Source organism: Vitis riparia, chromosome 8, assembly GCF_004353265.1.
Source record: "Vitis riparia cultivar Riparia Gloire de Montpellier isolate 1030 chromosome 8, EGFV_Vit.rip_1.0, whole genome shotgun sequence".
NCBI lineage: Eukaryota > Viridiplantae > Streptophyta > Magnoliopsida > Vitales > Vitaceae > Vitis > Vitis riparia.
The window spans coordinates 4,553,706-4,567,834 of NC_048438.1; positions in this window are offsets into that span (position 1 = coordinate 4,553,706).

Sequence of the window (14,129 nt, forward strand, 5' to 3'; positions counted from 1 at the left end):
GGTTTCTTATAAGTAGATGACTTGTTCATAGTCAGTTCGTAGGTTTAAGCAACCCATTAGAGGTGTTAGTGCACTACCTCCTAATTGGAGGGCTGGCTAGTTGTGGACCCCGCATTTCGGCTCAGGCGTTTCCCACTCGATGGCGAACTCGATTTTTATTTGAAAAATTGATTTTTATTTGATTAAGAAAACTGACTTGGAGTCGCCACTTATTTTTGTTTTATTTTTTAAAAGGGTAAACAAAATAAGAAAGAAAAACCCTAAGTGTGACTCCTTATTTTGGAAAAGGCGGTCTACGAAAAATCGGATTGGGTTCGGGGGTCAGGTTACTTATCGGGAAGGTACGGTAAAGACCGTAGGACCCCTCTAAGTCCCTAAAGTCGGGTCTCTATTAATAAAATGAAGCTGACAGGGCAATCGATGTGTAAATCAATGGATACCCCAAATAAATCATGTACATGTGAGAATCAGAAAATGCATGTAGACTAACCAGAGTAGGAATGAGTGTGTACCTGAGCAGCGAGCCACTATGCGCTATCAAGAGAGAGGGTTAGTGCAAAATAAAGAGCATAAACATAGCTCACATGTCACTAAATCGAGTACAAAATCATCAAAGGTACTCATGGCACTTCATTCAAATTCACTTTTATTTCGATGAAAATTTATTTGATGTTGGGCCCCCCACCAAAGCCCATTTATTTTGCATGAACCAAATCTGTACATTCCATCACTAAGAATTACATAATTTGGTTCTCGCTTATTTAAAAACATTTAAAAAAACGAGGAAATGTGAAAAAGACTTGCCGAAGAGAAAATGGCAATCTATTTTATTGAAAAGCAGACTTTTAGAACCTAAGAAAAATGCTAAGGATAGGAAAATTTGAAGATTTGAAACTAATTAAAAAAAAAATTAAAGAAACCATTTTAGAAAATGAGGTTTAGGAAATTTATTTTTAAAGTCAAAAGGAAGGAATTCGGGAGAGTGACACGCGACCCTAAGTTGGCCAAGCTAAAGATGGCCATGTGTACTTGCCTCAGAGGTTTAATTGGGTGTTTGGATAGTCACCTTTGCATTTCCATATTCTGAGGACAAAACGAATCTGTCACTTCTATTTCTTCCTTTGCCATTGGCATTTCCATGAACCGGTTTCTGTGATTTCCAGGTGCTGAAAGAATGATTCCCTGAGTGATGGTGGTGACTGTCAATACTTGCCATCAGGTGGCTGATGAAACTGAACAGAATCATGAACGCTTGCATCGCAACTACATATCTCATGGATTGTATGTTCTTGATTTGTCCAAGTTCTCTTTGCAAAGCCCTAATACCCTTTTCGATTATCTTCTAAACCATAGCAGTATTTCCATTGGCTTCTTCCAACTTTGTAACCGTTATCCAAATAGCTGGCTCCTTTGAGAGCTCCTCCCTTACCTTATTGAGAACCTTCTTTGCATTATCATAAGTTTCCAGCCTTGCAAGAGCAAGTCACAATTCTGCATGCAGAGGACAACATTCCACAGCCCTTTGAAGCAAATGCCTTGCACCCTCCTAATTAGCGAGCTCCACAACTGCTTACCACAGCCTCACAAAGTCAGGTATATATTCAAGCCTTTTCCTCAAGACCATGCTTTCATTCACATCATCATGCTTAAGCTTTGCAGCTTGCATCCACAACTTGACCGAATTGGATATAGACTTCACTCCCTTAGCTATCACAACCTTGGCTTCATCAGGACTTGCAAGCCTACAAACCTCAAACCGCACCTCCTCATTCTCGGGGCACTCTTCACATCCTTTGTGTATTAACTGTCTCGCAGCCTGTATCTTACCAGCAACCTCTTCCAGTCTTGCTGCAGCAATCCACCTAGGTAGGTGTTTTGGACTCGTCTGTGTGACTGACTTAAGCAATATTCTAGTCTTCTTAATATCTGAAATCTCTGCATCACTTGTAATCTTTATACATTTAAGATCAATCAAATACCCTTTTGAGTCCACAACCGTCAACCCTGACATGGAACCTGAAAGCTTATCTGACTTCAGTGATAAAACTGTTCCTCTCCTCTCTCCCACTGCTGTCAAATCTGTTACTGGAGTCTGTGTCCATGGTGTTTCAATCCCACAGTCATCAACCATAGCCTTTCCGGTATCATCAGCTTACTATATCACTCATCTGATTCTTCCGCCATGCCGAAAATCTTAGGTGGCAACATAACCCATAAACCTGTAAACCTCCGCCATCATTTATCCCCCAACGTGAAGCCACCACTGAGATCACTACACTGGGGATTATCAACTGACTGATATACTACTTACAAGGCTTTTATCAATCCCGGGAGTGCATCTATTGCTCACCACATGGAAACACCTATCTCCGCACCTGGACATTCTCTGACCTAAACAACTGCCCAGATCTGATATGGCTTCTTTAACTGACAAATCCACATCCGATGTGTATATGAATTTCGAGAAGGAATCATGGGCTTCATTGGTATATAGCATTGCATGTCCTGTAGCTTCTCATAAATAAATATAGAACCCCAGTTTGAACCGTTCGAAATATTTGCCCTGGTGATCACAGATGAAATATAAGATTTCCATTGCAGCCTTGAATTCATTTGGATTTAGACGTTGATATCCACAAGCCTTTTACTCAGCATTAACTTCAACATCTCTTCAGAGTATGTCGGTGTAGAATAGAGAAGAAACTGTTGATCAACAGTCACACAAAGCAATCCTTGATCTAAGTGCAGGATAGTGGCAGCAGTGAAACCCCTTTTAGAGTCATCACTGTCTGAGCTGACAGTGACATTCGAGGATTGCTGCTCAAATAGGCAAACTGCACCTTCAGAATTCCATATTCGAACAGCCCCACATTCTCCAATTGTGATAAAATAAATTGCTGGTGACTCACTTTTCTTCTTCCTACCCTTCTGCCATTTGTATGAATCTAGAGATGAAGCACAGGGAGACTTGGAATGAATCACACATACGTCTTCAAGCACCTCATATGTTGGGACAGTCAATTTGCAGCTATAGTCGTGAAGGTCCCACAAGTTTACACCCTTGTCTCTTCTAGCACTGAGCAAGGTCCATCCATCTTCAGACACTGCCAATGAAGTCACTGCTGAAAAGTGTCTTTTAAGGGTTGCAACACACTTCTTGCTCATGAGATTCCACACTCTTACAGTCGCATCATCACTTCCAGATACAAGAAGAAGGCGATTCACATCGGGATAGAAAATGATACTAATAACAACCCCTTTGTGGCCTTTGAAATAATGAGTGTAGTAACCCCCCATCAACATCCCATACAAGGACTTTCCTATCAGCTCCTGCTGACTTTTGGTGGATCAAGCCTTTCAACTTTCACCTCAGCTTGCTCAATCAGGTCCAAAGCAGGGGCACAAGGGAAAGACAACTTCATCAACTGAAGCAGATATGTTACAGGTCTCCTTGTTAGTGCATCCTCCACCTTTCCAAGATTCTTCATCCAAGTCGAAATTGACGCAATGTTCGATTTCTGAACAAGAAACTGTAACTCATTCTGCACATGCCCAATTCATGCTTTCACTGTTGATATCTTCTGCTGGCTCTCATCTTGCAAGCTTTCCTTTTGGTATCCTTTTTCTCTCATCGATACAAAACCCTACTTGAACCAAAGTCCTTCAGATTCCTTGCCTTCCCCAAATAGATACAGGTGACTACTATTTAGAATAGTATAACCAAAGTCCAGAGCTTCAGAATATTTCACAGATGTTCTGCTCCAATTTCACAGTGGGCTTTCAATCTTGCATTCATATTATTCATCCCCACGATATGATTGGCAGGCTTCGGGATCTTCACCAGGCGATAGAAGATATATACCATAACTTTCCTCTGTAGTTTCAGTGAGTTCTTTAGAAAGAACAGCTTTGATTTGATCCACTGAAAAAGGCCTCGTTGACTTCAAAATATGAGTGGGGTTCGTTTCAGAGATTTGATGGATTATTTCTTTAGGCTCTTGACCAGCACGTTGAATGTCAAACACGTGGGAGATGGAACTAAAGGGTAAGGGATAAAGGATGGATGTATGAGTGATAGGTGGGATAGTGGTAGAGTCACGGGTGATGAATGCAATGGGTATAGTGATAGGCATGAGGGTATGAAGGATGGCAGTGTATGCATGCTTCGATGCACGTGAATTTAAAACGGGTAGTGAATACACTGGTGAGGGAAAGATAGGTTCAGTGGGTACGTTAAGAGAAATGGTTATATGGGTATGATGGAAATGGGTAATTAATGGAGAAAAGGGGTATGAGTGTGAAGAGTAATAGGAATAATGAGAATGCATGAGGAGGGTGGTATGGAGAATGGGATAGCATGGCAGTGGGTACGAAAGGAGTATGGAGGAATATGGGTTTAGGGGTTTAGAAAAGGTGGCGGCGTGCCCATGGGATGTATCCATTGCTGTTGATATACATGAGGATGTAGCGTCTTCATGCCACTGATGATCAGATGCAAGGCATTCAGGTCGAGAGCACCACCTAGAAACTCCACCATCTGAACTTGCTAAGGACACACTCAAACTACCAGTTCTATGGCAGCTACCATTATCTGCTGAAAGCAAGAAGGAACCTGATAGAGAGGTAATGTCAAAATCAACCCTCATATGAGACTGCACCACCGTTCTATCTTTCTAAGTCCATCGCTCTAGGGCTCAATTCACTGTGGAGGCTGCCCTTTCTTCCATCTCCAACAAATTATCGTAACCTGAAATACATGATAGAGTCAGTGGTCCCACTCAGCAATGAAGTGCCTTGTAGGTCAATTGCTAGAGCCTTGTCATAGAGTGTCTGTACAAGCTTGCGGTTAACGAATCTGTCACATATCAAAAGATCCCATGTAGAACAGATAGCAGCAGCACCAACAAGAGGAATATTAACCCCATCCTCTCCAAGATATTTCACCGGAACATTGGCACCAATGCTAGTTCCAACAGCAAATAGAGGAGCCTCTGCTCCCCAAAACGGCTCGACATCACACCATCATGCCTTGAGCGTAGGGAGAGAAAGTTGTCATCATAGGCTTCTCATCACCCTATTATGACTACCAGCCATATTTACTTGTTGTATCATCTCATATTCTCCCCTTGATAACCCAAAACTGAGCACCTCCTTCAACCTGTATAACCTCTTATCTACTCACCCTAGCAACAAAGCTTTGGAGATGCAGACTGTATAGGATAATAATGCATGGCTTTCTCAATATGTGAACACCGTATTTCCGATCAGAAATCCCCATAAACTGAACTCCCAGCTCTGATATTCAGCATCATCAACGTACCAGTAACAGGGAAACACAATGGAAGAAAAGGAGCCAAAACAAAAACAGGGGAAAGATGAACGAGGAAAGAAATGAAAACATGAACGTATTAGAGCCTCATTTCAGGTGACATCCATGGGCTAATACGGGTGAGGAGATCTCAAACTAGAGTTATAAAATATATGAGAAACATAATTCCATTAACTACAAGCCAAACCACAAAGATAACAACAAGATCAATAACAACAAGAAGGAAATGGTCCAGAAAAATCAAGAGATTCCGGCATATAATCAAACCCAAACTGATGAGTAATGCAAAGCAAACCAAAATGAGAAGAATATGACTCAAAGTAAGCAAGAAAATCGCCTCAAACTCACCTGCAGTTGCTCTCTTCTCCTGTTCTCTCCTTCTTCAAGCTTCACCCTCAAAAATCCATCGAACCAGCAAACTCCCTTCTCTCTCTAGTAGCTTTCAAAAACCCTGTTCTCCCTCTCTTCTCTTTTTCTCACAATGTTGTTCCCCTCCCTCCAGGAACCCGCTCTGTTTTTCTTCTCCAGTTGTCCTCTCTCACAAAAAAAAATCACCAAACAAAAGCTCTCCCCCTTCTCTGGTCTGCCTCTAACTTTCCTAAAACCACCAAACAAAAGCTCTCCTCCCTAAAAGCTCTCCCTGAATCTCCCTAACGGCAGTCCCCTGGACCACCTCCCTTTTTGCTCCCAAAAAAAAATCCTCCAGACCAACATGCCAAAACTCTCTGAAAAGCACCCCCCCCCCGGTTCCTGCAGCTGCCAGCCACCTCCCTCTCTCTCATACGCTCCTCATAACAGAAAAATGTTGCCCTCTCTGAAGATCCTTCCAGGTGTCAACCATTCATTGGCTCCCTCAGCTCCACTACTTGATTCACTGAAGGCCAATTACAGGGTGACACGTGGCTCCTTGAGAGCCCTCCACATGCAAAGAAAAATATCTTGTAGAGGTGCCGAAGAGTGAACCCCAAATGGGGGTCTACACTAGTCTTAACCATCGGGATGAGTTTCTCATGGTAAGTTCACTAGTGTGTATATCAATCGATCATCGTCTTGACAGTTTGAGTTTAGGTTGTTAAGGTCGCATCTATATCAATTAGTCATGTTCCTGTCAGTTTGTATTCAGTTCAAGTTAGGATCGCACCTATATCGATCGGTCATTTGTTTTGTCAGTTTGAGTTCAATTTGAGTTTTTGGGACCGTACCTATATTGATCAGTCATTCATCTTATCAGTTCAGTTTTTGGGACCGTACCTATATTGATCGGTCATTCATCTTATTAGTTCAGTTTTCGGGACCGCACCTATATTAATATGTCATTCATCTTGTCATTTCAATTTTCAAGGCCGCACCTATATCGATCAGTCATCTTCCATGTCAGTTTGAGTTCAATTTGAGTTTTTCAAGACCGCACCTATATCGATCTGTCATTCATTTTGTCAGTTCAGTTAGAGTTAGAGCCACACCTATATCGATCGGTCATTTGTCATGTTAGTTTGAGATTTTAGTTGTCGAGACCGCATCTATATCGATCGATCGTTGTCATGTTAGTTCAGTTTGATTCATTGCGATCGCATCCCTTTCATTCCTTTAGTTTGTTGATTTCGGTCATTACGACCATGTCCCATCCTTTCCTTTAGATTTAGGTGACTCTAGTCTTTGCACACCTTGTTCTCACAACTTCATATTCCATCATATTTCGTATAGTAGATGTGTGGGTTTTCTCTTTTGCTCGTCTCTATGCTCCTAGGTGGTTCGACTGCTACTCGACTTTGACATCGATTTTTGAGACATGTATGGAGACATCTTAAAGGAAGTCTGGATCCATAGTACAAATTTAGAAGCGTTCTAAGAGCTATCATTCTCCTAGGATTGTAGAGCCCCTTTTGTTCTTTGTTGGTTTGAACGAACTTGTGTTCCACTTGTTTTTTTTAGGAGGTCTTTCTTGTTCTTGGGTAGAGTTCACTTCGTTACACTCATTATTTACACTCTTATTTCATTTCGATGTTCAATTCCTTACACTTATGAACTCTACCGAAAATGGACATATTTGTAGACCCCTCTTGTGGACCAAGAGATTTTTTTCTCAAACCCGGGAGAGTTGGCAGCATCTTGGAGGAGTAGGGGCCCGGATTCCTCAAGTGCTTTGAGCTGCATGGGACGCATGGCCAAGAACACCACCACCTTGCCATGGTGGTGGTTGAGAGAGGGACGTGTGGGAACAAAGCATGATGGTTGGAATAGAGTTTTTCAGAGGAGAATGATGCAGGCACAGGAAAAAAAAAAAAAAAAAAGCTAAACTGAGAAGGAGGTCGGGTTGGTGGAGCTAGGGAGTGAGGTGAGAAAGTTAAAAAAAAAAAAAAAACAGAGGAAAAGAGTCCAGAAGAGAAGAACATAAGTATGATTTGTATAAGTTACCAAGTTATTTCTTTTTCATACGGTTCCATCATGTTTTTTGGGTATACAAGTATTTTATTTTGATGTCTGAATGTGAGCATTAGAAGCTTTTGCATATTTTTATTGCATATGAGTTTGTCGGCATGCATTTTATGCTTGATTCTTAACCTATTTCCTTCACTCACCAAACCCATCACCATATCAAACCACCTTCAGCTTATCCTCCACCCATTCCCCGATCATTCCATCACCGCAGCCGCCTTCAACTCATTCTTTTCAACTTCCCCATATGCATGAAACCAGCATGCATGCCCACTTCAGTGCATGCATGGCCTCCTTTAGACACCTCGTGCAGCCTACACAACCACCACATAACCTGCATAGCCCATACAATTATCACATGCTTCTGAAAAAGAACTAAACGGGAGAAACAAAGGTGTGGAGTCTTCATTTTTGGAAGGAGGGGTAGAGAAAAGAAGTTGAAAAAGGCTAGTCGTGAGAGCAAGGAAGAAAAAGAAAGTTTTTCTTCAATGGCGGAAGTGTCATGCCTCCTTCATCTTCACGAGGACGAAGAGAATCACGACCATACTCCTGAGCATATCGACACCCTCAATTCTCTTCCCTATTAGGGTCTCTATGACTTCAACAGCTTCAATGTTTTTGTTTCTGATCATCCTCCTATCGTTGTCCATACCCGTTAATTATTCCAGGCCCGATCGGAGCGTTCGCTTCATGCTCGAGCTGTAGACGACACTTTCGAGCCCGATTCCATCACCATCGTGGATCTATTAGACCATGAAAATCATGAGGGTTTCTGGCTTTGAATTTGGTGAGTCATCCACGGTTTCTACGGCGGAACCGTTTGGGAGTAGTGTAGGTTATGTTGGGTTTGAATCAGATTCGGATGAGGATATGAATGCGTTAGAAGGAATTGATCTACAAGCTGAGGATGATTTTAGGTTGGACCAAGCTCATGATGATGATACAAGTATTCGCCTTTATTGGGATTCACTGCAATTAGACGATCATAGGGAGACGAATGAAGATTTCAAGTGGGAGGAAATGGATGGTGTGATTGATGAGAGAGAAGTTTTAAACATGGTTCTTGGTCCTGATGAGGAGGGACCCATTCCATTATTGCCTGCAGGTGAGCCCATGGAAGTGGATGTGGAAGAGGGCCCAACAGTAGCAAAAACCTAGAACATAAAAGTGTTCCAACCTTCAAGATTTATAAGAACAAGGGTAAGGTCAATGAAATGATTTGTCCCAGGCATTAATACTTGGAGTATTATAATCTCTAAAATGGATGTACATTTGTGTCCTCCCATTGCCCAAACCCTCTTCAGATTGGGTTCTTCCCAATATCCCACAACCACGTGTCATCCTCTTAATTCATATTTTGATGTTGAAAATTTAATTTTTTTTTTTAAATTCCATTCTCAAATGATTTTCAAAACTTTAAATTCCAAATTTAATCCTCCAAGATTCCAATTTTCAAAATTTCCATTTTCAAATATTTTTTCAAAATTATAATTTTCAAATTTAATTTTTAGAAAAATTCCATTCTCATATATTTTTTCAAAATTCCAATTTTTAAATTTAATTTTCGATATTTCAATTTTCAAATAATTTCCAAAACTCCAATTTTTAATTTAATTTTTCAAAACTCCAATTTTTAAGTTTAATTTTCAAAACTTTGACTTTCCAAACTTTAATTATTTTTATTATTTTTAAATTTAATTTTTTAAAGATTCCAGTTTTAAATAAATTTCCAAAACTCTAATTTTTATTTTTATTTTTCAAAACTCCGCTTTCAAATTTAATTTCCAAAATTCCAATTCTAAAATTTAATTTTCAAGACTCCAATTCTTAAATTTAATTTTCAAAACTTTATTTTCAAATAATTTTTCAAAATTCTAATTTTCAGAACTCCCATTTTCAAATAATTTTTTTTTTCAAAATTCTAATTTTCAATACTTCAATTTCCAAATTTAATGTTCAAAACTTCAATTTTCAAATAATTTTCAATGTTCCAATTTTCAAATAATTTTCAAAACTTCAATTTTCAAATAATTTTCAAAACTCCAATTTTCAAATAATTTTCAAAACTTCAATTTCTAAATTTAATTTTCAAAATTCCAATTGTCAAAATTTCAATTTCCAGATTCAATTTTCATAACTTGAATCGTCAAATAATTTTCAAAACTCCAATTTTCAAGCAATTTTCAAATTCCAGTTTTTTTTTTCAAATATTTTTAATTGCACCCTGGTTTTCAAATAATTTTAAGTCTTTCTTTTTCTTATTCCTTCATTAGGGTTTAGAGTCACTAAAAATCCCGTTTTTAAATAAACTTGCTATGAACACTTTCACAAATTTGCTTTGATTTTGAAATAATTTTCCATTTTTCTCAATTTTTTAAATAAACATGAATATGATTTTCATAATTCCAAAACAATGGAATTTGTGAGATTAATTCATGCAAAATCAATTGGGCTTTGGTGGGGGCCCTATATATGAGTTTTCTTTTTTAATTATCAATTGTTATGCTTGATGAATATTGTTTGATCTTTGTCTTACTATTTGATATGCATGTGATGATTTTATACTTAAACCAACTTTGTTTCCATGATAGCGCACTATTACTTACTGTTAAGGTACGATCTCACTCCCACTTTGCTTATTCTTACGCATGATTCGTTTTATTATTTGATCATTTTATTGGTATCCATTGATTTCTCAGTTAATTGTCATGTTTGCTTCCCCTTATTTAGTAGAGACTCATTTTTAAGGGTTTAGAGGGGTGCTACGGTCTTTACTGTACCTTCCCAATAAGTAACCTGACTCCCGAACCTAGGTTTGGTTTTTCACAGACCGCCTTTTCCAAATAAGGAGTCATACTTAGGGTTTTCTTTCTTATTTTGTTTTCCCTTTAAAAAAAAATAAATAAGTGGCGACTCCAAGTTTTTTTTTTTTTTTCTAAAAATCAAATTTTCACAAAAACAAATAAAAAACGAGTTTCACCATTGAGTGGGAACACATCGTGCGAAAATACGGGGTCCACACAATCTAATCTTTATAATCACATAATCATTTATGTGACTTTTTTTTTTTTAAGTGTAAAAACCATAGTTACCAACAATGGGTTTTAAAACCACTATTAGTAAATGAGCTTTTAAATTTAAAGCTAAAACGAAATAATAATAATAACAATAATAAAGTAAAATTTGATGTTGTACAAATGCACTATTTTGACAAATATTTTTAACACAAGTTTAGGTTAAATTTTTTTTTTATTTAAAAAAAAAAAACAGGTTACTTTGATCGGAAACTCCAAAACCCACATTATTCTCCCTTCGACCAATTGCTTCAATCGCTCCTAGTCCAGATTAATTAAATAAATTGTAGTCAAATTATCTTCAACATCAATCGCCCCTCCAAGACCTTGATCACCATCGACATAGAAGGCCTTCTATCATATCATTTGTTAAATGCTATCATTATGCTTAACATTCTGATATGATATGGTTGGATATTTGGGTTTTAAATTATTTATAAAAATTATTAAGTTTGTCAACAAATTAAAACTTTTAGTTATGCTTAAGCTTGAAGTTTAGTAAAAAAATTTCAAAAAAAAAAATTATAGGTACAAAATAGCAAAGCCATTTGGGATGGGTTTTGATTTGTGACTTTTTAATATTAATTAGGTCAATCTCAATATATATATATATATATATATATATATATATATATATATATTAATATTAATTGGATCACTATTTGAATTTCAAAATAAAAAGAAGTAATTACTATATATCAATTGTTACTTTATTTAGAATCTATTTACCTAATAATTTTTTTTTTTAAAAAAAAGTTAAAGAAAATTTAGAAAAATACAAGTAGCAGAATAATAAAAATCATATTTGAAGATTTTATAATTGGTTGGTAAAGAAAAACAAAAGAAGAGAGAGATTGTGTTATACTTTATTTGCTTTTAATAGGTTTCTACTTTGTTTATTTTTAATGATTTTTCTTAAATTATTGTTATTTATTTTTTTCATGTTTCTCTCTTTTTTTTTAATAAATAAATAAATAAATAAAAGTGAATTCTACTTGTTCTTTGAAAATAATTTTTTATTTTATTTTATTTTTAAAAATTGTTCCATAAAACAATAATCAAATAGTCTTATCAAATTTTAAAATTGTTCTTTTATATATAAAAAAAAATTAAAAACCGTTTTGAAATCAGTCTTAATTAATTCATCTTTACCACATTCATGGCATTGTGAATTTACCTCCATTCCTATTTCTATTCCCATTTTTGGTGCACCAATTTACTATTAATTGCTTTTACCTTGTAATCATTATCAAACCATAATGATATTCATACAATCATAAATATTAATGGGTTCAATAGTAGCATTGAAGAGATACCTATTGAAAAATATGATCAATCAAGTCGTTATTTTGTACCTTGTCTCATCCATTTATACCTTGATCTAACTATTTGTATCTTAATTCTATTATTTATTTTTTCATCTAATTAACATTAATCTACACTTTATATGCACTATTGATAATAGAAAATGAGAATTGATAGGTACCGAATTGATATCTTAATTTTTTTTGCCTTATTAATGATCTTTTTAAACAATTCTTAAATGAAATTCATCAAATTTTTTACTTTTAAAATCATTGTTTTTCTATCAACAATAATATTTTCATTTGTAACATTGTGAACTCAATATGGTTCGTTTAATAATTTTATGGCGAAATGAATAGTGATCGAAAATGCCTTCGAAGATGGCCAACTACGTCTAAACAGAAAGAGTGAAATGATTATTTCTTTACTTTCTTATTGAATAAAAGTAATAAAGACCTACGTACTTACTTAATTCTATGGGAGTCCCTCTCTCACCTGTGTCTGACAGAATAGACGGCAGCACAAGAGAGGCAAACTTGGACTTTTCTCAATAGTACGATAATTTAAAAAAAAATATTCTTAAATTATTGTAGTAGAAGAAATTATTACAAATATATGGTAGTTTTTGCTACCTAGGAGAGAGGGTGAACGAATAATTTTTTTTTTAAAACCAAAATCTTCTTTTCAAAAGACGATTTTATTTCTATTTAAAAAAAAAATTCAAAAGGGAAATCGTCTCTTGAAGAGACGATTTCCCATTAAAAAAATTTAATATATATATTTTTTTTAAAAATCCCAAATTAAAAAAAAAATCCCCAAGAAGAGACGATTTCCCATTAAAAAATTTATTTATTTATTTATTTTTTAAATTCCAAATTAAAAAAAAAAAAAAAAAAAAGTCCTCAAGGGGTTCCCATGAAAAAAAATCCCAAATATAAAAAAAAAAAAAAAAAAAACAATCCTCAAGAGAACTCGTCTCTTGAAGAGACGAGTTCCCATGAAAAAAAAATCGCAAATTAAAAAAAAAAAAAATCCTCAAGGAACTCGTCTCTTGAAGAGACGAGTTCCCAAATTAAAAAAAAAAATCCTCTAGGCGGAATTTTTTTTTTTCAAGAGACGAGTTCCCTTGAGGAATTTTTTTTTTTTTAATTTGGGATTTTTTAAAAAAAATATTAAATTTTTTTCATGGGAATTCCCTTGAGGATTTTTTTTTTAATTTGAGATTTTTTTTAGTGTTACTTTTTTCATAAAAGAGTGGTACCTTTTTTTTCCTAGAAAAGTGTGATATTCTCTTTTCCAAGAGTTATGTTGATGGATGCGCAACAAAATTAAGAGAAAATAATATAAATGATTAAATACATTTTTTTAATGAAAATATATTTTATTTTTATTTTATATAAATAAACAATTTTAAATTTTAACAAAGCAAAATGTTATATGTTAAAACCACAACCAAGTTTTTATATTTTTTAATTAAAAATATTAAATATTTTAACCAAAAAAAAAAAAAAATTAAACCACGATCAATTCTGATTTTTCACATGAAAATTTAAAAAATATTAAAAATATAATAAAATTTATAAAATAAAAAATCTTGTGTTTTGGGAATATAAAAAATCTTATGTCCTAAATATCTAAATGTGTTCTTATATATTTATTTTTATATTAAATTTGTTCTTATTAATAATTTATTATATATTATTATTTTATGTTTAAAATGTTCATAAATAATTAAAATAAATAAATATGAAAATATAAAATTGTGGAAATTTTTGAAATTTAAAATTTTTTATGAAGCCAACATATTAAAAAAAAAAAAGTGGAAGTTTTATGGAGGAAAAATCATATGACATGATTGCCACATGTCAATTTTTTTTAAAAAAATATTAATCATAATGAGTGATGAGTGATGCAAAAGTACCCAAAAAAAAAAAGGTGATAATTAGTCATTGGAATATGGATGATGAGGGTTAGGGGGTAGTTTT